The 24,714-nt window shown below is 35.9% G+C and overlaps 1 protein-coding gene across 2 annotated transcripts in view; it reads left to right on the forward strand.

Moving 5' to 3' along the window:
* Positions 1–24,714, forward strand: part of dgkza (diacylglycerol kinase, zeta a) — a 127,629-nt gene that overhangs the window by 49,581 nt on the left and 53,334 nt on the right. The gene's annotated exons all lie outside the window — the stretch shown is intronic.

Here is a 24,714-nt window from a genome sequence, read left to right on the forward strand (position 1 = left end):
TTTTCAGACAGACACACATCTGTTTTTTTAATTAATTTTTTATCACAACATAATGTTGTGGGGTTCCACTACAGGGCACACACACCTTGCGGTTTGTTAAGTTATAAAAACTAGTATATATTAGAAGTTAGTTATCTGAGAAGATCAGAATTGAAAAACATAAATATAGTTTTTAATGGAAAAAGTAGAAAAGGTTTTCTCTTGGCGTATAAGGCTTAAGGGGTTTCTTTACACAATATTTAGAATAACTTTTATGGAAACAGTAGATGTCTTTGGTATGTTCACGTTTAGATAATTAGGTAAAATACACTATAGGGCTGGCGCTGGGTATCAAATTTCAAAATTTGATTCGAATTTACGCTGTTAATGCGATTCAGTATTATTCTCAGGACATTATCCTGGTGTACTACACATTATGTTGTGATATGCTGCCATCTGGTGGATAGGTATACATGTTGCAGAATGGAAATGAATGCCTTTCATGTTTTGGGGTTGTAAGAATTTTTGTTATTTGTTATTTTCTCATGCTTATCAAGACAAAAATACAGTAAAAACATTAAAACTGTGAAATATTATTTACAGTTTAAGCTACAGCTGTTTTATATTTGGAGATCAAAATTAGAGAACAACCTGCAATTTCCTAAATTTCAAGGTCACAGCTTTGCCCTATTTGAAGTTATCCTAACAGGAGTAGAATGGCAGTTTTTTAAGCATATTTCATAAATTAATTGTATTCTGAAGCACAGTATAAAAAACTCAAATTAGATATTTGAAAAAGAACTCTGATCAAAATGAGAGAACATCCTACAGATACCTCCAAGTTGTTGGTGTTAATTTATCACCTGGTGCTAATTTCCTTAATTATATGACAAACCCTATTAAACTGGCAGTATTCCTCCAGTTTTCACTGAGATTGCAAGATGGCGGGCTGCTCTAAGGTGCCTGAAACCCTGCAACAGGAGGTTGTCCAGATGAAGGCCAAAGGATGACACTTTCCGCAACTGCAAGAGAAATTGGTCATTCCAAATCTGTGATTTCTTTGAATATTGTAGGTTTACAATGACATTAATTCATTCAAGTCCCTCAAAAAGGCTGGTCATTTTTGTAGGACAAATGCACAAGGAGACAGGATAATGCAGAGACTCTCAAAGGGAAATCGGTTCAACACTGCAGCTGGAATTGCTTGCCAATTCAGTGCTGAACAGCTGTAACTCTCCAAAATTTTAGTTGTGATCTTTCGTGCTACAGTGGTTACTGTTCTCCAATTTTGATTACTGTGTATTCCACAAAATAAGTTTTTTTTTTTTTTTTTTAAATGCCTTGGTTATTTTGTCAAACATGTTTGTAGAACCATGGTATACCTACACTGTAAAAAAAATTCCGTAAAATTTACGGTAAAAAACCGGCAGCTATGGTTGCCGGAATTTTACCGTATAAAATACGGTAGCAACATTTTAGGTTTTACGGTTTTAACTTAAATTTACAGTTAAATACCATAATTTCATTAACTCATATAATGTTAATATACCGACCTATTGAAGTACTGAAATCTCTTTTGTACCTTTGTAATACACTGATTCCCACCCAATGCAGGTGTTGATGAGAAAGTCACATGATGAACCAAAGCCCATCACAAGCAGCTTTTAAATAATAACATATATAGAAGGTGCACAGTGTCATTCACACAGACACTAAACACCATCATGGTAACACACATGAAACTGAAATAATGCAATAAACATTAATTTAACAACATTAGGTGTAACATACAACCCTAATATGCAAAACTGATAAGAAAAAACTAAGAAGAAACATAGTTATTTCAATAAAAAAAACATCAAATTTGAAATGTAACGGTTATTCACTGTAAATTATACTGTATTTCCAAAAATGGTATACTGCCGTAAAATGTAATGTCCAGTACATGTAATGTCCAGTACAATTTTTCACTGTTAACCATTTAACAGGTTTTTACTGTAGCATTTTTACAGTCTTTTACCGTTAAATTCACTGTCATTTTTTACAGTGTACTACAGCTAATATTCCTTCAAATTGAGCAATGAAGATTAACAATATTTCAAGTATTTATAGATTGTTCTCTAATTTAGATCTGTATTTTAAACTGTTGGCCTACATATTTATTCCTGTGATGGCAAAGTCGGTACTCCAGTCTTCAGTGTCACCTGATCCTTCAGAAATCAATCTGATATGCTAATCTGGTGCATCTTACTATTCTCATGGAAACTGTGATACATTTTTTCATGGTTTTTGATGATAAGAAGGTTCAAAAGAACAGAATTTATGTGAAATAGAAATTTTTTGTAGCATTATAAAATGAGTTGTCACGTTTGATAAGTTTAATACGCATCCTTCCTTGGTGAATAAAACCCCAACTTTTGAACTAGTCTATGTAACTCTGCATTTTGTAATGATGATATTGAGAGGAGTTTGATGTATTTGCCTGAGTACACAGGAACAGAATGATGCACTTTAACTTGGTATCAATTTGTGTGATTTAAGAATTTGTTGGCAATGCATGACATACTATTACACCTGTAATGTCAGCTTCTGACCAGCAGGTGCCTCCCTTTCTCAATTTCTGCAACAACCTGTGTGGGTGTGTGCAGGAGGAGAACGACTGATTAGATGGTGTATGAAGACTGAGCCGTCAGCGGATATGACTGACAGCTGGCCTTAGGTGGAAGCTCAGATGATTATCAATGTGCTGTGACACTCAGACAGAAGCAGCGACAGTTGCTGTGGGAGACGGTTATCCAACATCTGAGACAGCACGTTCAATTCACATACGGAAAATAAATATACAGACAGGTTTTGCTTGTGTTCCTTGTTTGCGTGGTGACTCACACTCCCTCTCATTCCTCCCACTCCTGCACTCAGAGATGAAGTTCTAAAGATAATCTCCATGTCTGGTTTATGAAATGCTAATCAAAAACCCTTCTGTCTCGAACTATCAAGACTATCAAACCACCGTGTCTAATTTGTGTGTTGAGCAGTGTAACATTAGCTGCCACGGAGGCTCTAAGCAGCACCTTCACCATATATGGTAGATGCAGACGCACGCATGATTGTTCATCTAACGGCTCTTTGGTGAAGCATCTGCATAGAACAGACTCTGTTTGTGTGTGCACATGCATATCGACAGAGGCAGAGTGAGTAAGTGTTTGTGTGGGTTCAGGTGTGGGGGAAGGAAGTGTACAGTGTGTGTGTGAATGCATGTGCGACTGTTCACGTGTGTTTCAGTAGAAACGCTTTTTTAGTTTCTGCTACCAATTACATATCTTATAACTCATAGCAATGCTTGTATTATGTTCAAATTTTGGGTACAGTTCTCTCCGGTGGTGGTCAAATTGATCCTAATTGCAGTAATAAAAAAAAACTTTAACATTAAAGCTACATTGAATACTCAAACATATGAATACTTCCTTTTTTTTTTTAGCTTTTTTTTTTTTTTAGCTTTTTTTATATATTTTTTTAACATTTTAAATAGAGCTGCATGATTTTGGATAAATTGAGAATCACAATTTTTTTTTGTCTCAAAATGAGATCACGATTCTCCCACGAGTCTGAACTAAACAAAATAATGTGTGACAAAATATTAATTGGTGCAGTAAAAGTTTTTAATGAATTTAAGTGAATTATTAAACGTTTTAATATATGTATTTAAAATATAATATATTTAATACTCCAATTTTTTATATTAAAATTATGAAAAAATGGTTTGTATGAATGATTCAGTGACTCACTCATAAACACTTCTCTTATAAACACTTCACTTGTTTCATTACTGGATGAATCAGCGTTTTTGAATGACTGTCTTAATGATTCAATGACAAATACATTTTTTAACAATCACTTGTTTCCATCTAGTGGCGAAACAATACAATCGACACAAACATTATTTGAAGCGCCAGTTACTTTCAAAAGATGACTTGCTCTAGTTTAATCGCTACCATAGACATCAGTGTTTATCCTAACTATACACTTTCATCCCAGTATGTCTGTGATAATATGAATGACTGTAAGACAGAAATAAAACTGTGTAGTTGAAAAGACTGTTTGTGAAGCTGTTTTTTACCTAGACATGCTAACTATCTGTGCATGTGTGTTTGAATCGAGATTTCCATCTTTTAACGATTAATCGTGCAGCTGTAGTTTTAAAAAGGAAAAGCGTTGAAAAGCAACAGTAGAGCATGGTGAACTGAACATGCCTGAGCTGATAAAAATGTATGCATTGAAAGCGGTGCAATTTCTTCAGTTCTATCTTCACTTTCTGAGGATTTTCACATGGTAATGGATATTTCAATGTTTTTGGTCTTGGCAGAATAGATCTGCTACGATGCTGTATTGCTGCTGCTGTTGGTTATTGCTACTGCCAATACATACACTGATACAGTGCTGTGAGTATTTTAAGACATACTGCTGCTGCACAAATAGCATATAAAATAACCCATAGCAGATCTATATAGGTGGAGCTGGGGGAGGTGGAGGGTTTTAAAGGAACTCTAAAAGCATGCTGCAAAATGCTCTAGTAAATGCTAGCCAGCCATTTAAATGTAAAGCAGCAAGCTCATTGGCTGCATATGCACTACAAACCAATCAGCTTGTGCCAATTACTTTAACGCTATGAATATAATCAGTTAGCGTTAAGGATCCATCAGCCTGTGCCATCTAGTTTCATGACACAACTTGGCATTTAAAAGTGTCTCCCAATACGTTAATGTAAATACCCTCAGAGGGTAGTTTAGTAACTGACATAATACATAAAAATAGGAAAAAGCAGGTGTTTGGAGCTGAAATGTGCATAATTAGACATAAAACATCATAATAGAAAGTTTGTATGTACATTCCACAATGCATTTGATTGTGGGCACTTTGCAGGCAAGTTCATGAACCTAATACTTAAAGAAAAAAGTCACAAAATTACAGGAAAAAAATTGTAGGTTAACCAGTAATTCAGAAAACTGAAAAATCCACGCCACAACATTGCAGCACAATGTAAGGGTTTTAACCTTATTTCTTTCTTGACAAATTTCAGTTTTTCTTGTGCATTTTGTGAAACAGAAACTATGAAACTGAGAGCTTGGTTGTGTGTATGCTTGTGTGTTTCTCTGTGTGTGGTAGATGCCGTAAACAGCTCAGTCTGAGCTAGGTCTATCAGTCATCATAGGACAAAAAGCTGTTGTGGTCCAACCACACGGGCAGCGTTCAGATGCGCACACACACACACACACACACATGCTTGCGGGAGTGGCATCACACTCTGATCAAAGGGACTGATGCCGTCTCTCTGTCACATCAGAGTTAAGAGACACACTCACACTTCCCCCTGGCACAAACACGCATACCCATGTGCACACACACACTTGCTTTGACACATATACAGCTGGCTTGAGGATGTTTGTGGTTAATGTCCTCCCCATAGGAAACCGTGTGTGTTTGTGTGTAAAATAGTAACCTTGCTCGTGGGCTGGTGGGGGAGTTGAGAGGATGTTAGCTGTTTAAATCAGAAAGTCTCAGATGACCGGTGTCTCTTTTTTTCTTGCTCCCAATATGCAGAGATGTTGATTGATTTCCACAAAAGTATAAAACTGTAGCCGTGAGACACTTTCAGAACATTTGTTGCTGGTTTAATCTCTTTGTCCAGCCCGACACAGTGAATGTGAGTTTGGGACTGGACTATATGTTTGTCCAACCAGTGGCCAACAGAGGGAGTGTTTGGGGAAAAAATAGTCATCATTTTTGCACATACGTTTGATGCAGAAATTACACACTTAATCTTACTTAAACGCGCATTAGTAAAAGTTAACTGAATTATTGAAAAAAGCTAAATTGAATTACAATATAATTGCATATTGCTTTGGGACTCTAAACAAATTGTGTTTCAGGTGGATTCACAGCACCTTAAAGGAACAATCCACAAAATAAATATTCTGCCTTCGTTTACTCACCTTCATGTTGCTTTAAATCTGTAGGACTTTCTTTCCTTTCTTCTGTGCAACACAAAAGTAGATATCCCAAAAAAGTATTTTTTGGCCCATGCAATAGAAGGCAAAGGGGTCCAGTGTTGTTTGGACCCTCTCCAAAATATCCTTTGCAGAAGAAAAAACTTAATGCAGCTTTGGAACAACACGAGGGTGAGCAAATAATGGAATTTTTAAGTCAGAGATAAGAGTTACTGTAAATTGTCTCAACAGCTTGCTGAGTTTATTTCATCGTAAGCTTAATGATTTCTATATTTGTGTACATATCTGCTCTATGTACGTCAACATAGGTTCAAACTGAGTGTATGTTTTCAAGTTGTTGGTTGACTCTGATCTGCATAAATGATAGGTGTTTGTGTCAGAGGAAGCATGCTTCGTCAGTAGAATGTCTGTCTCTGATCCCTCTCTTTCTCTCTCACTAGCTCTCTTTTTGACCCTCCCACTCTCTTAGGGCAGACTGCATGCTCTCTCTTTCCCCATCCCCAGTCAACCTTCTTTCTGTCTCCATTCTCCTCTTTCTCGCTCTCATTCTCTTCCCCCTTTCTCTCTTGCTTTCTCTAAAAGTTATCTGGTGAGGAATGGAGAAGACGTTTGCTTGATTTTGACTCCACCATCAGGTTGTACATTTCTTTGACTCTTCTCTCTCTTGAGAGCTTGATCTTGAGTTTTAGGAGTTGTAGAGTGCAGTGCTGTGTCCTTTAGACTGTAATTTGTGCTAATGGTGCGTGTGGGAGACTGAGACATGTGAGCTGTATTTGGTGTCTGGTGAATCTCAAATCATCTGCGGCTTAGTTACAGTGACTCTAATCTCATTGCTTTCTGATTCTGTCATCAACTGTTGCTGCTGTTGTTTAACAGCATTGTGTTGTATGGTCCTGTGGTTTGTAGCTGTTTAAAGCCAGGTGTCGTAATCTGTATATTTGTTTCAGAGAGAAAATAGGATATCGCAAGCTGCTGTTGTTAGCAGAACTCTTCCTAACCCTGTCAGTGAAACTCAAAAAATTGTGCACTAATGCATGTACACTTGAGTGTGTGTATATTAATAAGACACCTTAGTACACCACAGTGTGAAAATAAAGGAAAGGCTTTTAACAGTCAAGCAAATGATTAAACTACTGTGTTTATAGACCACTGACTGTGTATGTGAGAGAGACGGAGAAACTAATTTCAAGCATGCTGACAAAGAGTTAACTCAGATATTTATATGCGTAAACGTCTTCTTGCAGACTAGATAGGCTATTTATTTAGAAAAAAGATAATAGCTCTGACCATAATTTCTGATTGCATGAGCCCCATCTGAAGCCTGAAATGCAGATATATTGTACATTTAAGCAATATTTTATGAGAGGCTGTGTTATATATAGTCATAGCAAAAGGGCACCTATAGGAATAAGTGTTTTCATCAAGATTAAGTTGTGATTTTTTTTTTACCATGGTTAAGTGATTTTGGCACTTTAAAATGGGTTTTTGAGTACAAGTGTGGACACGCACAGTTGGTGGAAAGTTCTACTAAAAAAGAAAATGAGAGCAGACTAAATGAATGAATGAATGAACGGTGACAGCATGGGAAGAAATGAGAGCGAGGAACAGGAGCTCAGACAGTGTTAAAAACCGAGACATGATGATGTGACGGCATCACTCAGAGAGTGCATGTACTTGGCTACTCAAAATACAGGGTTAGAGGATTTCATATGTTTTATAAACTCAGAAACTGTAATATTTATACGACAGATTACATTTTCTAGACATGCATTTATGCACACATTCTTAAAAGCAAAATACTTTTGAAATGTTCATTAGTCTTTGTGTGTGTGTGTGTGTGTGTGTGTGTGTGTGTGTCTGTGTGAACATCTCTAGTAACATTATTTGGATTTGAACTAATCAAACTAAGAAATTACCTAGTTTTCCCTAGAAGATAATTATTATCAATCCAAAATTGGCAAAAAAGCAGTTAATCAAAAGAAGCAAATATTCTACCTCTATTAATTTGGTTTCTCAGTCACCGTGCAGAAATACATATCTCCGAATCAGCTGCAGAGACACAAGCTTGATGAACAGTGATGATAAAACTAAAGACTCTTTGGAGATATGAAGGATGCAATACTACTCTATAGGTACTCAATATTAACATGAGACATGTGTCCCCTTTAAAGGGGTCATATGATGCGATTTCAAGTTTTCCTTTCTCTTTGGAGTGTTACAAGCTGTTCGTGAATAGATAAGATCCCTAAAGTTGCAAAGACTAAAGTCTCAAACCCAAAGAGATATTTTACTATAGCGAGAATTTTGGGCGGCGTTATGCAAATCTTCCCACATTGCTGATCTTGGGAGAGTAGCCTACAATGCCGGCTGTTCTGACTCACAGCCTGTAAGTATGTTTTCATATTTAAAGGATTTTCCACTGATAATTCAAATGCGAGTTTTGAGCAGTGTAGAGTAGCGCTTGTTGTTTGTCATTTCTCCGATCACAAATGCAGACATGGTTTTATGTTTACGCGGCGCGATGCAATGCGTAAAAAGACAGTATAAGTCATTATAATCCGTAATTATGTCCCCACTGGATGCAACAAATGCCTTGTTTATAATGGGCTTTAATGTTTTTGTCTCGTCGCTCCGGCCGGGACACGGCATCATACTATGGTAAGTATGGTAATCACGCTTGAGATATTCGGCAAATCACAACATACTGGATAGCTGGCCAATCAGAGCACACATCGCTTTTCAGACCGATGAGCTTCGTAAAAATCAACGCGTTTCAGAAAGGCGGGGCATAGAGGAGAAACAATAATGTACAGTATGTGGAAAATAATGTGTTTTTTGATCCTTAAACTGCATAAACACATTTCATTACACCAAATACACAACATAATGTTATTTTTTAGCAACATCATATGGCCCCTTTAAGTTTCTGTATAATTACCAGGCTTTGTCAGAACGGTCAAAGATGTAGGTGCATAATGACAAATTGTGCATAAAAAATGTTTTTAGCAGACCCAGACTAAAAGCTGGGTCTGCTGAATTAATAGGTTTCTGTGCTAATTATGAAGAAATGCCAAACCAGAAACCAGCTTCAAAGCTTTATATTTACCCCCGCAAATGTTGAAAATATCCGATTACCCATGGAAAACTCAATTTGCAGAAATGCCAAAATAAATCAGGATGGAGGTATAAGATTAGGAAATATATACTTTGAAATTGAAAACAGCTTTCCCCACCTCTCATTATATGCTGTTAGTACGAGAATATGAAGTGTCGGTAGACTCGGGTCATCTTTGCTCACATTCAGTTGTAACATATAAGCGCCCTGCAGTGATCACCAGTGCCAAGGTAATAGAGAAGAGGTCGCGTCTGACTCATCCACTCAAAAACACACTGAATTGAGTTTTTCAATTAATGTAGTTTCACCAAAATTCACAAAGGGATTTCAGAAAAGGGACACAGCATCCCTTTAGCACACACACAAAGGGTTATTTTTATGGCACACACTTCACAGAGTTGAACTGTGATGTTGAGACAGAGGCAAGGTCAGAGCTTCACATGTATAATGGCCTGCAACAACAAGGCAGAATGCAGTCACAGCACCTGAAAGCGACTGCTGCAGCTGAGCGTTTGTATGAAACCACTGACAGCTAAAACCAACAACCAAAAGTAGGCGTTAATCTCATCAATGCGGCTCTGCTAGTTGGTGTCTCATCTAACTTTGCTTTTCCCTTGTAAAACGTGCATGTGTGTGTATGTGTGTAGCTATTAATCAACTTCTTTCTAACCTCTGCTTCAACCTCCAAGGCCTCCTCTCATCTCATCTCCTCTCCTCTGGTAGATTGTAGTAAAGTTTAGGTGTTGCGTTATCTAATGCATTTGTGTGGAGAGGTGTAACCTTCACTTTACAAACAAAGCAACATTAGCACAGTTAATCTGTTCCACTGTGGATCTGAGAGTGTATGTCATATCCAGAAACTGCCTCTGTGCTCTCATGTAAATATTTACTCAAGCTGAAATGAGTCTCCCTCTTTCCCCCGCCCCTCTCTTTTGCCCTTTCTCTCTTCCTCTCTCCCTCTTTCTGTTATGTCTGTGGTGAGCTATGGTAAATTTCAGACATGTGATTGGGGCGAAAGTCAACTAAGTGAGATTTTACACGGAAAAGCAGTACATTAACAGTAAATGGCCAATGCAGTTTTTCTGAAAATAAGTGACTGCCGTCTTTTTCAAGGTGAACAGATTTCTGAAATGGAAACCGGGGGCATTTCCTAGTTGTGCATTACACTAGGTTAACCACACTACGTGGAGTGCATTAAAACAATGTAATCTCTACTAATAGTGTAATAGTAAATCTGTGAGTTTAATTATTGCAAAACCAGCAATGCTACCCCTTGATGTTTAGTCATATAATGTAGCGATTCAGTAGCTTTATTTTATTACTGCGTGATTTCTGTATGTGCAAAATGACTGTATATATGCGGATTTGGTGCTCATGAAAAAGGTCTTGATTATTAATGTTGGAAACCATGATGCATTTTTTTCAAGATTCATCAATAAGTGGAAAAAGTCGATGAAAAAGTTCAAAAGATTTTTATTTAGAAAATGTTCTCTTTTTTTAAAATGTGAAATTGTATTACTGTTCATGGTTATACTACATGTCATTTCAGAGTCATTACTAGGGCTGGGTATCGATTCAGATGTTCCAATTCGATTCGATTTCGATTTTCAAGCTCTCAACTCGATTCGATTTCGATTCTCGATTCGATTCGATTATATGAATGAATATAGATTTAATACAAATCATATATTTATAAAAAATGAACAGTGAACATAAGATTACAAATGGTTAATTAATAAAAAGAAATTAAGAGCCACAAACCTGTATATTAAACACTTTTTATTTTAGGTACACTTGGGTACAATAAAACAAAAACCCAACTCTATATTTCAAATGCATACAATGAATGTCCGATTTTCAGCATCAGTTTTTCATCTTGCTTCAAAATTCTGTATAAGTCAGAACAGTCGCATGCCTTGATCAAACTGGATCAGGTTATTTTATGTTTAAGATAAAACAAACATAAAATCTCACAGCATTAGCTGTAACATGGAGGCTGCAAGCCTATGAATGGTGTAGGAAAACTAATACTGGCTTTTGGGTGATAGTTCACCCAAAAATAAAAATTCTGTCATCATTTATGCATGTATGAATTTCTTTTCTTCTGTTGAGCACAAAAGAAGATATTTTGAAGAATATAGATAACCAAACTGTTTTGGTCCCCATTGACTTCCATATATTTTTCTCCATACTATGGAAGTCAAGTCAATAGGGCCCATCAACTGTTTGGCATATAGCTTTGTTCTTGTCCACAGTATCTTTGTCATCGTGCTTGCGAAATCTAAAATGCTTCCATACCTTTTTATGTGAAGGTGGTGTTGACGTCGGAAACGCACCTGAATCCGCCATTTTAAGAAATGAATGAATGACGGACTCTCCGTTGTAACATCGCGCAAGGCAAATAAGGGGGTGACATCTAGTTGATTAGACTAGTAATAAGATTAACGTAAATCTTTTGTTCAATGTTTGTGGAAATAAATATTGAAAAAAATCGATTCGTGGCCTTTGAGAATCGATATTGAATCGACCACATTTTAAAAAACAATATATCGAAAAATTGCCCAGCCCTAGTCATTACATTGCAAATTTTATTTTTATTGACAATTGGTTTTACGGAACCATATGAAACCAACATGAATACAAAAAGTGTGTTTTTCCTTTTGTTTATTGTCATCTCTCTTATTTGTCAATGACCCATAAACACATAACACTTCAGTGTAGTGTGTGTGTGTGAGTGAGTGAGTGGGAGACAACTGACCGCAGACAGTTTAAGCGCTTCCTCTTTCCCATGGTCTGGGGCACAACCCGAGAGGGACAGCACTGTCATAATCATGCACATCTTGCACACATCACACAAAATCCCTAATGGCAAACAGAAAAAAATCCGCTGCACGCAGAGTGTTCAGTTTCCCTCACATGTGCTCACACATCCAGTCATATACAGTGAAGCTCAACTCTCTAGATTACAAAGTTTTTGAAAGTTTTCACTTATGAGTGTGTCTGAATATCCTCTCTGTGAACTTTAATGTCTCTTAATTGTTAATTACAACAGTCAGTGCTTAGGTGCTGTGATGGAGATTTTGAAAATAATTTTAACTTGAATATTTTAGCTGTGATGCTTTAAAGGGGATGAATTAAGAGTTAACTGATCTGAGAGGATTTTAGACTGTCAGCACTGTCAAATCTCAAGAAATTGTCTCCCTTAATTTGTTCCCTTTTCAAGCATCAGCGCTACAGCCATCAAATACTACTTGTGTAACAAAATCACTGCCTTCAGCAACACATTTCAAGACAATTGCTGTCAGAGTTTAATTGTATGATACACAAACTCAGAAGAAACACACTGAGGTAAAAATTCAAAATGTTTAGTTTATTCATAACATGATATAGTTAAGTAACACCATGACAAGTGAGCTATTTTGCTCGATATTCTCACGATGCAAAAAACATTCAAAACACCTACAGAGTGCACGCATTACGTGAAGTCTAGTGCGCGTGCGCATTTAGAGTGTGCTCTGCCTGATCACGGCATGATTCAGTCTATTAAAATACATTCAGAATGATCACAAATTCAAGACATGGGGCAGAAAATGTGTATATTTATACCACTTCATATAGTTAATCAATTTCACACGGAAGAGTGCCTTTTTTTCTCCAAAAATTACCATATACAAATGTGATATTGATTTTTTATAACAGTTCAATAAACTAGAAGTTTTATTAAGACACTTACGTTTTAGACACCCTATTGCCTGTTTTTGCACTATTTCGCTAACAAAAATAATTCCAAACAAAGCCACAGCGCTGTTTTGCGTCTCTGAGCAACATGACGGTGATTCGTTCCTGAATGAATCAACCATTTAAATGATTCGGTTCAATCGCAATGACTCGCTGACACCTACTGGCGGTTTTAATTTCACATTTAAAGTACCTTTTCATTTTTTTAATTATTTCAAATATCAGTTTTCAATGTTTTATGTTTAATATATCAAAACATTATTTATGCATTTGTAACTGCAGGTTAAATGATTAATGTTCTGCGTTAAACAGTGTGAGCTGTCCACAAAAGTCCTTAATATACCAGCATGATAAAACATTAATCAGTTGAATGAATGACTCAATACTCACTCGTTAAGTGACTTACCGCCACTTACTGGCAGTTTAGTTGAGAAGTTTGTTGAAAAGTATGATTTTTTTCTTTCAACATTTCTTATTTGTATATTCATAAATGCATTTAAAACATTAATCTCATAACATTATTTATTGCAGGTGTAATTATTGTTATTTGCAGTGTAAATTATTTAATCTGACTGGTAGCAGCCCTATAGTGTATATTGAATTTATTGATAAATTTTAATAATTTGACATGTAAGATGATGCATACATCTAAAAAGGTTAAAAATAGGCCTTTGTAAAGGTAAATATGCAGATTTAAGTATGTAAAAGCTGATAGAACACTGATGAAAATATTGCTTCAGAATAAATTGTTTACTCCACCAAAAATCTCAGTGATGCAGTTATTTTGCAGGGATATTTTGTATTGAATATTGTCTGCTGATATGAGAAGTTCACTGTATATCGTAGTAATAAATATAATTTATTACAGCAATTATATTTTGTTTTCTTTTTAATTTATACACATTACATATTACATATATTAATGTAATAAAATGTGTATTTGCATTACAGGTTTAGGTCTTTAACATTCATATAAGGTGGTCTTAAAAAGTCTTAAATTTAACTTGTTAATGTCTGCAGAAACGCTGTATATATTATGTCAAGTACCATATAGTTTAACTATAAAAATTATTTTGTTGCACTGTCGACACATTAGATTCGTTTTAATAGGGTCTGATGGACCATAATTATACAGCATTTTCTTTAGACCAGTCAAGTAGACAGCTCATCCCCTATTGTTTATTTTGAAAATCTGTAGTTTTGCACACTTTTTCTTTTTTCTCATTTACACACTTTCTTTCTCTGTCTCCATTTAACCTTTGCTTTCTGAAACACAATATCTCATGTGTTCTTCAGATCCATTTGTTTAGTCTGGCAGTGTGAATTTGGTTCATGCTGTTTAATGCATTTTGTTTAGAGCATTGCCAGTCACTTCTGGACATGCTCGGATCATTTACTCTTTAACACACTTTCATCCTGACTGTGACTCAGTGTCTGTATGTGTGTGTGTTTCTAATGTTGTGAAACTGCTATTTTAAAGAAGTATAACAAATATAATGGCTTACTAGTGATGATAAAATCTATAAATAAAATCTGATGTATTATAACACTAGGTATGGTATGTTATTGTTGTAAGCAGTTCTTAAGAAATCTTGCTGGGTGGGCTACACGTTTGGTAGGAAAATGAGCGGACACGACATTTAAAAGCAATGTTGAAATGTCTAAATATCTGTCTCTTTCGGCTTATTCCCTTAATAAGGGTTCGCCACAGCGGAGTGATCCACACAACTGATTTGGCATGTTTTACGCCGGATGCCCTTCCTGCTGAAATGTCTATATATCTATTTTTAATAAATTGAGGTTGGTGTTGCTGACAACACTACAGATGAAGATTTCTGCGTGGCATCTGTCGAGTTTTCTTTTAACAGTGTGTCATTCACAGCACACAAACTCGTCGTGCAAACAAGAGGTGGTCTTTGCATCTCCCACAAGGCTCTTTATAGCAGATGAACAATACTGCCCTGTTAAAGTCTGCATATGCAAATCATCGTCATCACAACACCAGCACCACTCCATAGGACTGATCAACGCGTGTGTTGTTTGTTATTCATTTATTTGCTCTTAGCTGTTTACTCTTTTAAATTATTTTGATGGTACTGTTTTCATACACACAAGCGTTTAAGTTAGATCATCTTTCACCTCAGTATCAACACTTCGGCTGACAACTTTTCTAATGTCTCTGAGCATAATGAAGGAAGGATCATCTATATCCTGTTAAGTTGTGAAAATTTAAGCATTCACATGCAAAGTTGTGCATAAAGCGAGAGCATGGTAAAAATGTAAAAAGTCATTGATGTGCTGCCATTACCAACATGCCCTAACATTTAAAGACTCCTTGCATGTTTTGTCTCATTTACTGTTGTTCATTAATTTTTTTTCTACTGTGTGAATTCATTTAGTTCATGAATTGAGTCCTTTAGCATAATTGTTGAATGTGCTAATCAAACTGAAATGTCTGCATTTAATAAGTCTACTGTACAAGTGTTGCCAGCTGAAGAATTTCATCAATATGAATTCTAGCTCATTTCCCATATTTTTACTTTTAAATTATCTTTGCCATCAGCTAATGCTCACAAAGAGCACATAATTTAATGCTGTTAATGCTGTCATCAAATTCAATGTCAGCTATTTATTAGTTATTAGCAACAACAACAAAATATCAACTTATCAGTATTAGCCTAAATTTAATCCTTTTAATTTTGTACTTTTCATTTAAAACGTCCTGTATAGTGATATAGTAGACATTAGGGCTGCATGATAAATCGAAATGGAATCGAGATCGCGATTCGACAGAAGCTGCGATTGTCATGCGTATCTTTCAGTGAAGCACGGTTCTGTGATCAGCAGTAAATCTCCATCCAAAGGCCAGAGGGCGCTCTTGCGCTGAAACTCCAAATACGCCTCGCAGAAGAAACCCAGAAAATGCCTATCGCTGAATAAACAGAAGATTCAACTGCTTTCATTGATTCAACGTGACTAATAAACACACGACTACGGCAATATACGGTTTATCTGAGTTTTATTATTATAATTTTCATTCAAATAAAGTATATTTATAATGCAATGCCTTTATCACTGCTTAAATACTATGAAATATGTTGCGTGCCTTATTCTGTGTAAGAAGCCACATCATCTCACAGAAGGATTTATTTCAAACACTCGACTGACATTATGAAGGGAGTTTGGAGTAAAAATATGTTATTAAATGTGGTATTTTCACATGCTTTCAGATGGAGCAGCATTTACTTCACAGAGCTGTAGTTCACTGAGAAGCTATGCAAACAGCTGTCATTATCGCGAACGATTTCTTCGATTTCATAATCGCGCAATAAAATCTTCTGCGATTTTTTTGCATAACTTGTCAGTGAACTAGGGCTATGTGTAGTAAATTCTGCTCCATCTGAAAGCACGTGATGATGATTTCCTGCTGATTACAGAACCGGCATTACTATCAAAATGCGCATGACAATCGCATTCGATTAATCGTGCAGCCCTAGTAGACATTAAGACTAACCTGTTTAACATTTTGCTGTACCATGTAGAGGGTAGACAGTGGAACAGAATGTTTGTTTTGTCAATTCTGCGTATGTGTGCAGTTTTTCTGAAGAAGTGTTAAATGTGACGTTTCTATTTAAAGTAGCCTCTTCACCAACCTTAACCTTTAACTCCAGACCACAGCAGTTTATCATGCTATACTAACCCACCCACACGCCATCTTCTCTGCCGCTTTCATGCTCTCAGATAAGGCTTTAATCTGGTCATGGTATAAGCATTAGCTCTGCTGGATTACACACACACACACACACACACACACACACAAAATCCAGCCCCTTAAGACATGAGTGACATCTGGTGCAGTTGTGTGTGTTCTGTTGGAGAGCAAATAGCCTAAAATGCTTGAAAGGGTGAAGTGACAAGCTGTATAGAAAATAAATGTGAGATGTACAGAAATGTATAGTGTCTCATTTATGATGTTCACTGTGCAGAGTACAACCGAGTTATCCAGTTTGTCACGTGTATGGATGTGAAATTGCTATAGGCAACCTAGTGACTTCATTTGTTTGTGTGTGTGTGTGTGTGTGTGTGTGTGTGTTTGCTTGACTATGAGCTAAAATATTCTATTGTGTGCTCTTCTCTCAGTATTTGATATCTCATCTCTCAGTATGTGATATCTCATATATATGTGAATTAATCTGATGATTTTATAGATTGTAGGGGTCCAAGCCCATCTATTTTGTCATATGCAGGCCCACACAGAACTTGTGTCTACAGAATTGAGCAGATTGTGCTCTAGGCCTGGTCAAATGATATAGTCACTGTATCTATTACTGTAAGGTATCTATTTTCATGTGTTTTTAACAACCTATTTATTTATTTACTTTTTATTTTTGTTATTACTATATTTTTATACAGAACAGGATAGATAAACAGATTTGTTTTTTCAGTGCTCAATAGAGAGAATTATGGAAGAGAATTCATGCCATGTTGTATTCAGCCATCATATAGGAACAATGATAAATGCAATACACCATTAAGAACCTGGAGAAATCATGCCACAGTGAAAAGCAGTGATGCAATTACTTATTTAGCTGCATTTTATATATCTTATCTATACTCTTGTGTCTACACTTTGACATGGAATCTGCTGAAATACATTTGAATTCACTGCAACGCTGTGCACTAGGCAAGTTAATCATTGATCACTTTATTGAATACCATTTAATTAAAAGGATATTCAATGATATTCTGAACTTGAGAAGTGAAGAGCATCAAACAGTGGAATGCAGTGTATTTGAGCAGTTCATTTTGGTACAAATTATTCATAAAAAATGCTAATTTATATACAAAAGAAAAACAAAACAAAAATCTGTGAAATAAGACACATTGCTTTTTGCTGTGGAATGATTTCAGCAGTGAAAATCAATGCTAGTATATTAAATATTCTCTTCCATAGCGAGAGAACAGAAAGTCTAAACGTATAAAGGTATTTTTTAAATGCACCATACAGAGAGGGGTACAAATAGTGGAAGTTAGTGGGGGTTCAATATTTCAGGGAGAGTCTCAGTTGAAGTCTGAGTAGAAGTGGCAGTATCAGAGGCAGTGCTAGTCTGATATTCAAGGGTAGTCTTAGAGGTAGTGTCAGTCTCATAGGCAATGTCAGCCTCCAAGCAGTGGCAGTCTCAGATTCAGTGTCATTACTTTTTTGAACGTAATGAATACTTTTATTCAGCAAGTGTTAAATGGATAAAAAGTGATAGTAAAGACTCATATTGTTAGAAAAGATTTTAATTTGAAATAAATGCCGTTCTTTAACTTTTTATTCATAAAAGAATCCAGAAAAAATTATCACAGTTTCCAAAAAAAAAAAAAAAACATGAAGCAGCATAGATGTGTAACGGTACACGTATTCGTACTGAACATTTTCGGTATGGGTCTTTAGGTTTGGTACGCATGTGTACCAAACAAATACAGCATTGTTTTAACCACTGCTCAAGAGGAACTTGACTAGAAACTTCCGGTTTTATATATAGTTACCTTTGATAAAAAACAAAATCTCATCTTTCAAATTATATAAATTTTTTCAGGAAATTCAAACAATAAATGGCATTTTGGCACTCTTTGATGTGGCGTGACAGATCGCCGTATAAGCAGCTCATTTAAAACTGCAGCATGGACTACAAGTAAGCGTGATCATCCCTTACTCTATACTACTAGTTTTCACGTGAAATAAACATGAATAAACATCTCATGCCTCATGTAATCGCACAATCTGTGTTTCAACCACGGAAAGACGTCAATAAAACAGCTTGTAAACAAAATGACACTTACCTCAGGCAAGTCATCAGTGTCCACAGCTCGCTAATGTGTGTGTGTGTGTGTGTGTGTGTGTGTGTGTGTGTGTTATATATATATATATATTAGGGCTGTCAGTCGATTAATATTTTTAATCTAATTAATTACAGGGTGCTGCGATTAATTTATAATCTAATTAATCGCAAACTAAATTTGGCTGTGAAAATAACCTACAAATTTAATTTAAAGCTATTATTGTGTTAAATGTTTAGGCTACAATGGCCTAACATAAATTATGGAACATTTAAGAAGATAATTCGAGAAACATCTCAATATTTTTGTTCATGCAATGAAAGTCACTGGTAACCAAACCAACAGTCTTCAAAATACCTTATTTTATGTTGTGCAAAAGAAAGTAAGTCATTCAGGTTTGAAACAACATGAGGGTGAGTAAATGATGACATAATTTATTTATTTATTTTTGGTGAACTATCCCTTTAATGTTTTTATTTATTTATTATTTTAATAAATTAAAGGCACAATATGTAAGATTTTTTTATTAAAATATCCAAAAACCACTAGAACAGTGTTATATATTTTGCTGACTTGTGTACTTACATTATCCCAATTGTTTCGAAGAATTTTGAAATTCAGAGAAATAAGCAATTTTAACTAGTGACACGGAGTGTGTCCATAGTGTCATTGTGTCGCCTGCCAATGACGTCGTAACCCCTCGATTTCCGGTTTTGTTTTGTAAAAAACATGGAGACACCAAAGACGCTTTAATATGTTCTGCGCTTTATTAGACAGGTGACGATCGCACAGAGTAGCATTATAACAGAACTTTCAAATGTATCTAGTATGATAAAACAGCGCTGCTTTTTCCCCCCCACATACGCTCGACCGGAAGGAGCGGAAGCGGTCGACTGTGGCATAATAAAAGCACCGCTACTTTCGAGCCGTGTGTCACGCTCGTTCAGACGGCAACTCCCATGATTCCACACTCAGTCACCACTATGCCTGATTCCACACTCATCAAACTATGCCTTTGTTTCTTTGTTTATTTTGAATATGCGCCCTCTAGCGGCAAAAAAATACATATTGTGCCTTTAAATTATACTCTAAAGAAGAAACTAAAACTACCAGCAGGTGGCGGTAAATGTCTTTGAGTCGATTCGTTCAAACGGCTGACTAATTAGTAAGTAAATGGCTCACTTTATGAGTGGACCTTTGAATCATTGATTCACATGATTCGTTCAAAAAGCAGATTCATTCAGAAACTAAACACCACTGTGTTGCTCGGAGACGCACAACAGTTCTGCTGTGGCTATATAGGCTAGGTAATATTTTTGTTGGCAAAATTGAACAAAAACACACAATATTGTGTTCAAAATATAACAATATTAACTTCTTATTTACTATAAAATCCCATTTGCACCTTATACAGTCTATGATTTGCTCTCATGTTCTTCGTGACAAAAACAGCACTCGTGTGATAAGCTATTGCTCTCGCTGCTGGTGTGATATCGCTTATCATATGATATAAATGAGACAAAAACTCATACAGGGGCATTTTTGTCCCAATATCTTGAATTTTAGGGCATTACTTCGTTTATGGGGTTGTTGCCCTGCATCATATTTGTCAACAGTCAGTTACTGTATGAAATGTAAGATTATGTACAGGTTTGGGGGCGGGGCCAGTGCGTTAACTGCATTAAAATATTTTAATCGTGTTATTTTTTCATAACTAATTAAGTTAACGTGTTAAACTGACAGCCCTACTGAACAGCATAAGCATCTTCCTCCTTATCAAGAACGACAGGTCCTAGAGAAGCAAATAAAAGGTCTAGCATTTTAAACAAACGTCTTTCTTTAAATGTCAAGATCACCCTTATATCGTTAAATCATAAACCAAAAACCACAGTATAATATGATACAGTATACCTTTCACAACTGGGGATCTTGTCAGGAACAACTGCAAAGCCTAGAACAGCAAATGATGATAGCAAAAAAAAAAAAACACTTAACTTTTAACAAAACAAAAAAAGTGATGTGCTGCTCTGTGTTTGTATCATATGCTACACACATGTAAAAGGTGTTTTCAGCTGCTCAGTTTACAGTAAATGCTGCTACACTAAAGCTGGATTCAGACAGACATTGTGAGCTGCGTGTTTTATTACGCATTGTCCCCCTGTGGTTTTCCACCAAAATAAAAGCTTAAAGGTTTTACTGCTTAAAGACGTAAATATTTAAGAAATAATTGACAACTGGCTGTTGAATTATTAAAAAATATCATCATTTTAATACAATCATTTTAATGAATATTGTGAATAGAATTAATAATAATTAAAAATATTATTTTATAGTATTATGTTTAAATTGATTGGGTTGCTAAAAACAACAGTGTGAGTGTAGTTGTGGCAAAGAGAAAATGGCAAACGCAAAGACATTTTTTCCCACTCTGCTCAGTTTGGACACTGAAAAGGTCTGAGAAGGTTCTTGTAAAGAGTATATCCACGCACTTAAAGTATCTCTTTCTATTGGCATCAATGAGTGGTCTCTTTGTTCTTTTGCATGGATGTTTTACCAGCAGCAATATGAGATGATTTCATATTAAGATTAAATGTTTACATTTGCAGGTCAAGTCAATTGCAGTATGTAGTATGACAAAATAATCACAATACAAGTTTTGGCCAAATTGTGTAGCCCTAATGTATAAGTGCACTGAACAATGTAAGAAAGCAGTTGCAGAATTCTTGTATCTCTCTCTGTCTCTCTGGAGTATCACCAGGTAGCCGACCCTGTCTGAGTTTTTGTGACCCAGAGCTAAAAATATAAGTACCATTGTGTTCTTTCTGCACTTAGTTTGTGTTATTTGAATTCATCTCATGCTTTTTAGTTTAATGAGTCAAGTTTCCAGTTACAAGTTGGTCTAACAACCTTACCTTACATGAGTCACCAAAACCTAATTACCAGTCTCTCGCGCCCTTCTCTTTCTCTGCTGACTTCAGCCCACAGACCTTTGAGCACTATAACAGTTGGGTGTGTTGAGCTGTCTTTTCCCTTGAAGCAAGTTAACACTCTCTGTTTGTAGGTATGCCACGGGGGCGGCTTTTTGAACAGACCCTCCACGCTTTCTTTCTCTCTATGCCTCCACTTCTCTGTTCCTCTGTTGGAGTGCAGTGCAGTGGATATAGTACGGGAGTATGACAGTAGATGAAATATCAGCTCATTATATAACAACACATTTTGGATTATTTGGGACAGGCTAGTGGTTTGTGTAAACATAAACTATCATAAATATATTATGAAACCTGGCAATGTTTTCTTATTAGAAGTAAAAGTGGGTGAATATGCATATAAAAATGACATGGAACATTGTAACACATAAATAGAAAACGCTGAGGAGATGGAAAGGAGATGGAAATAATGAGGATATGCTCATAAAGACCTACGGTCACCGTAACGGAGATCTGTACTATTTGTTTGGACATTTTACCATTACAGCTCTTTCTCTTTGCAAAGTCTATACTCTGGAAATATGTTTGTATTTTACTGGTTTGGATTTAAACATGAACAGTATAAAGGGAATATTGCAATGGGGTACAGTTCGAAATCTGTGTATAAATCTGTCGATAGTGGAGTCTGCAATTCAGTCAGGCCCATACCTACTTACAGTAAAGACCACACAAACACACAAAGCCAAGTAGTACATTTCTTTATCTTTTGTCAGTTCTTGCATACTGACCTCAGTTTCCTCTCAGAGCTTAGTTCACACTAAGGCTGGGCGATATGTCAAAAATATCTTATTGATAATCGCCTTAAAAAATATTGCGATATCCGATAATATCATCTACCCAAGCCCCACCCGGTTCAGTTTGGTCTTAATTATTGCCACATTAAAGTTTGGTTATACTTTTCTTAGTTTGTGCTTAAACTAACAGAAAATATTAGCTTTGCTGTTATTTTGGTGTTGCTAATAATTTCCACTCTGTTCTTATCAAATTTGTGTTTGAAATGAATTTTGTTTTGTGAGGAGAACTGTTGAGGAAAAATAATTCATCCCAATTTTAAGGTCATTATGGTGAAGTTGGACATTCTGGTGGGGATTGTAAGAATGATAAATGCATGTTGATGTCATATAATAACGTCTTGAATAAAATATGCATATTTCCAATGTTTCTCTTTCTTTTATCACGTGTGTAGACACATTTCATGATGGTAATTTCCTTGATTATAACAATTGTAGCGTTGTTTTTAAACTTGTAGTCAAGCTATAACATAGGCTATTTGATATTTATCATACATGACTAAAATCATGTAGGGATTAAAAACGAATTTTGAGCAAAAACGTTTTTTTCCCCTTTCTGGTAAGCCCCCTTATAGTTCGGAGGTCTCTTTTGGCCCGTTTTTAACTAGATAAAAATAATACTTTATTTATTTAGAAGCAGGGTAATTTCAATTTCATTTTTGTATTATAATTTTTATTTAATGAATCAAAATACAACGGCCACAATATAATATTCGGTGTTGGGCTGCTGAAACTCCGAACACGTGCATGTTGAGGGGCGAGCTGAGATATAGACCTACTATAATGTCTTCATCCGTTAGCGCAAATGAATTAAGAATTTATAGTGCTATATCTCAGCTTAATTAAACATACTGTATACACTGTTTAAAAAATCTGTAAAAATTGGGCACTATGTGCGCTGTATAAATAGGCTATGAAGGAATTTGTGTATTTTAACTATAGCAAACTCATGTTTGTGGGTTTTCATCATTATACAGTCTGTTTAAATAAATATTCAGAAACGCATGCAGTGCTACTATTTGTCTTTTTTTCTGTTTAACTTTTATTAACCTGCAGATCAAAATAGAATAGGCCTACACCCTAAATAAGAATAAATTATATTGGAAAGCATCTCCAAAATAATCGCATAAACAGATGCACGTTGCCATTACAGTAGTCAGCGGGGAACAACAGGCAAATCAAATGTAAACTGAGGTTACAAAAGGGATTTAGTCAAGATCAGTGAGGGATTTTCTTTTCTTTCATTCTTTGATTAACATTAATGACTGGCGGCAGCGGCTGCTGTCAATGCACGGATCCAATACACCCTTGTTTTTTTTCTCAACTCTTTAAGTTCACTCTTTACGACATAACCGATTGTATTTATGGGATATTTTGATATAATTCTGTGTGTATTTGTCCATTCGAATGTGTAAGAATGCAAAAAAGAGAGCTCAGTCCAGTGAGAGGCGGCTTTAGTGCGTGCGCTTTGTGTGTGTGTGTGTGTGTGTGTGCAGCACAGAAAACAGCGCGCGAGTGCAGAAGCGAGTTCTATTTCGTCTTCTTGCAGTTGAATCTTTTGAAATCACAATAAATGCGCATACAGAAATCAAGAAACAGAATCGAAATTTTATTTTATAAGAAGTAATTCAATTCCTGACCTCATGCATCTAATCTCATTTCCAAAATTGGAATAGCTTTTCGATTCCCAACCCTCCTACTAAATAGTTTCATCCTTGCATGCAAAAAGACCTGTATGGTGACTATGGGGCTATGTAAAATATTTTTTGCAACTTACTAGGTTTGTCATTTGTCATTTTTTTCCGATAATGTCGATAATCGTCTGTTACCTGACTGTTGACATCGACATCGCGATACTTACGAGACATCGTCGATATACGATAATATCGTCATATCACCCAGCCCAAGTTCACACAGTGGTACATTTTAAAATTGTCACCTCTGCTGACCTTAGCAATGAGAATCAAAGAGTGACATTAAAGACAGACACACATTGTACTGCCACTGTCATCTTCACATCTGATTATTCAGCAAATTTCTTAAGGAACTAAATAGTATTTTTAGAACTTGGTAACAGTGAACTTAAATCACCAAGCATTTTTAAATTGCTGAATAAACCTGTGAAGGCCACATGACATCATTATTATGACAGTACAATATAATAGGCATTAGTCTTTTATAGTATACTTTTGTAGCCTTTATTCATTACATTATGAGAGACAAGCACTAGTGTCGTCCACCAGGAAAGCACTTGACTGTCACTTTAAATTCTT

The sequence above is a fragment of the Sinocyclocheilus grahami genome, unplaced genomic scaffold, assembly GCF_001515645.1.
Source record: "Sinocyclocheilus grahami isolate Dianchi unplaced genomic scaffold, SAMN03320097.WGS_v1.1 scaffold710.1, whole genome shotgun sequence".
NCBI lineage: Eukaryota > Metazoa > Chordata > Actinopteri > Cypriniformes > Cyprinidae > Sinocyclocheilus > Sinocyclocheilus grahami.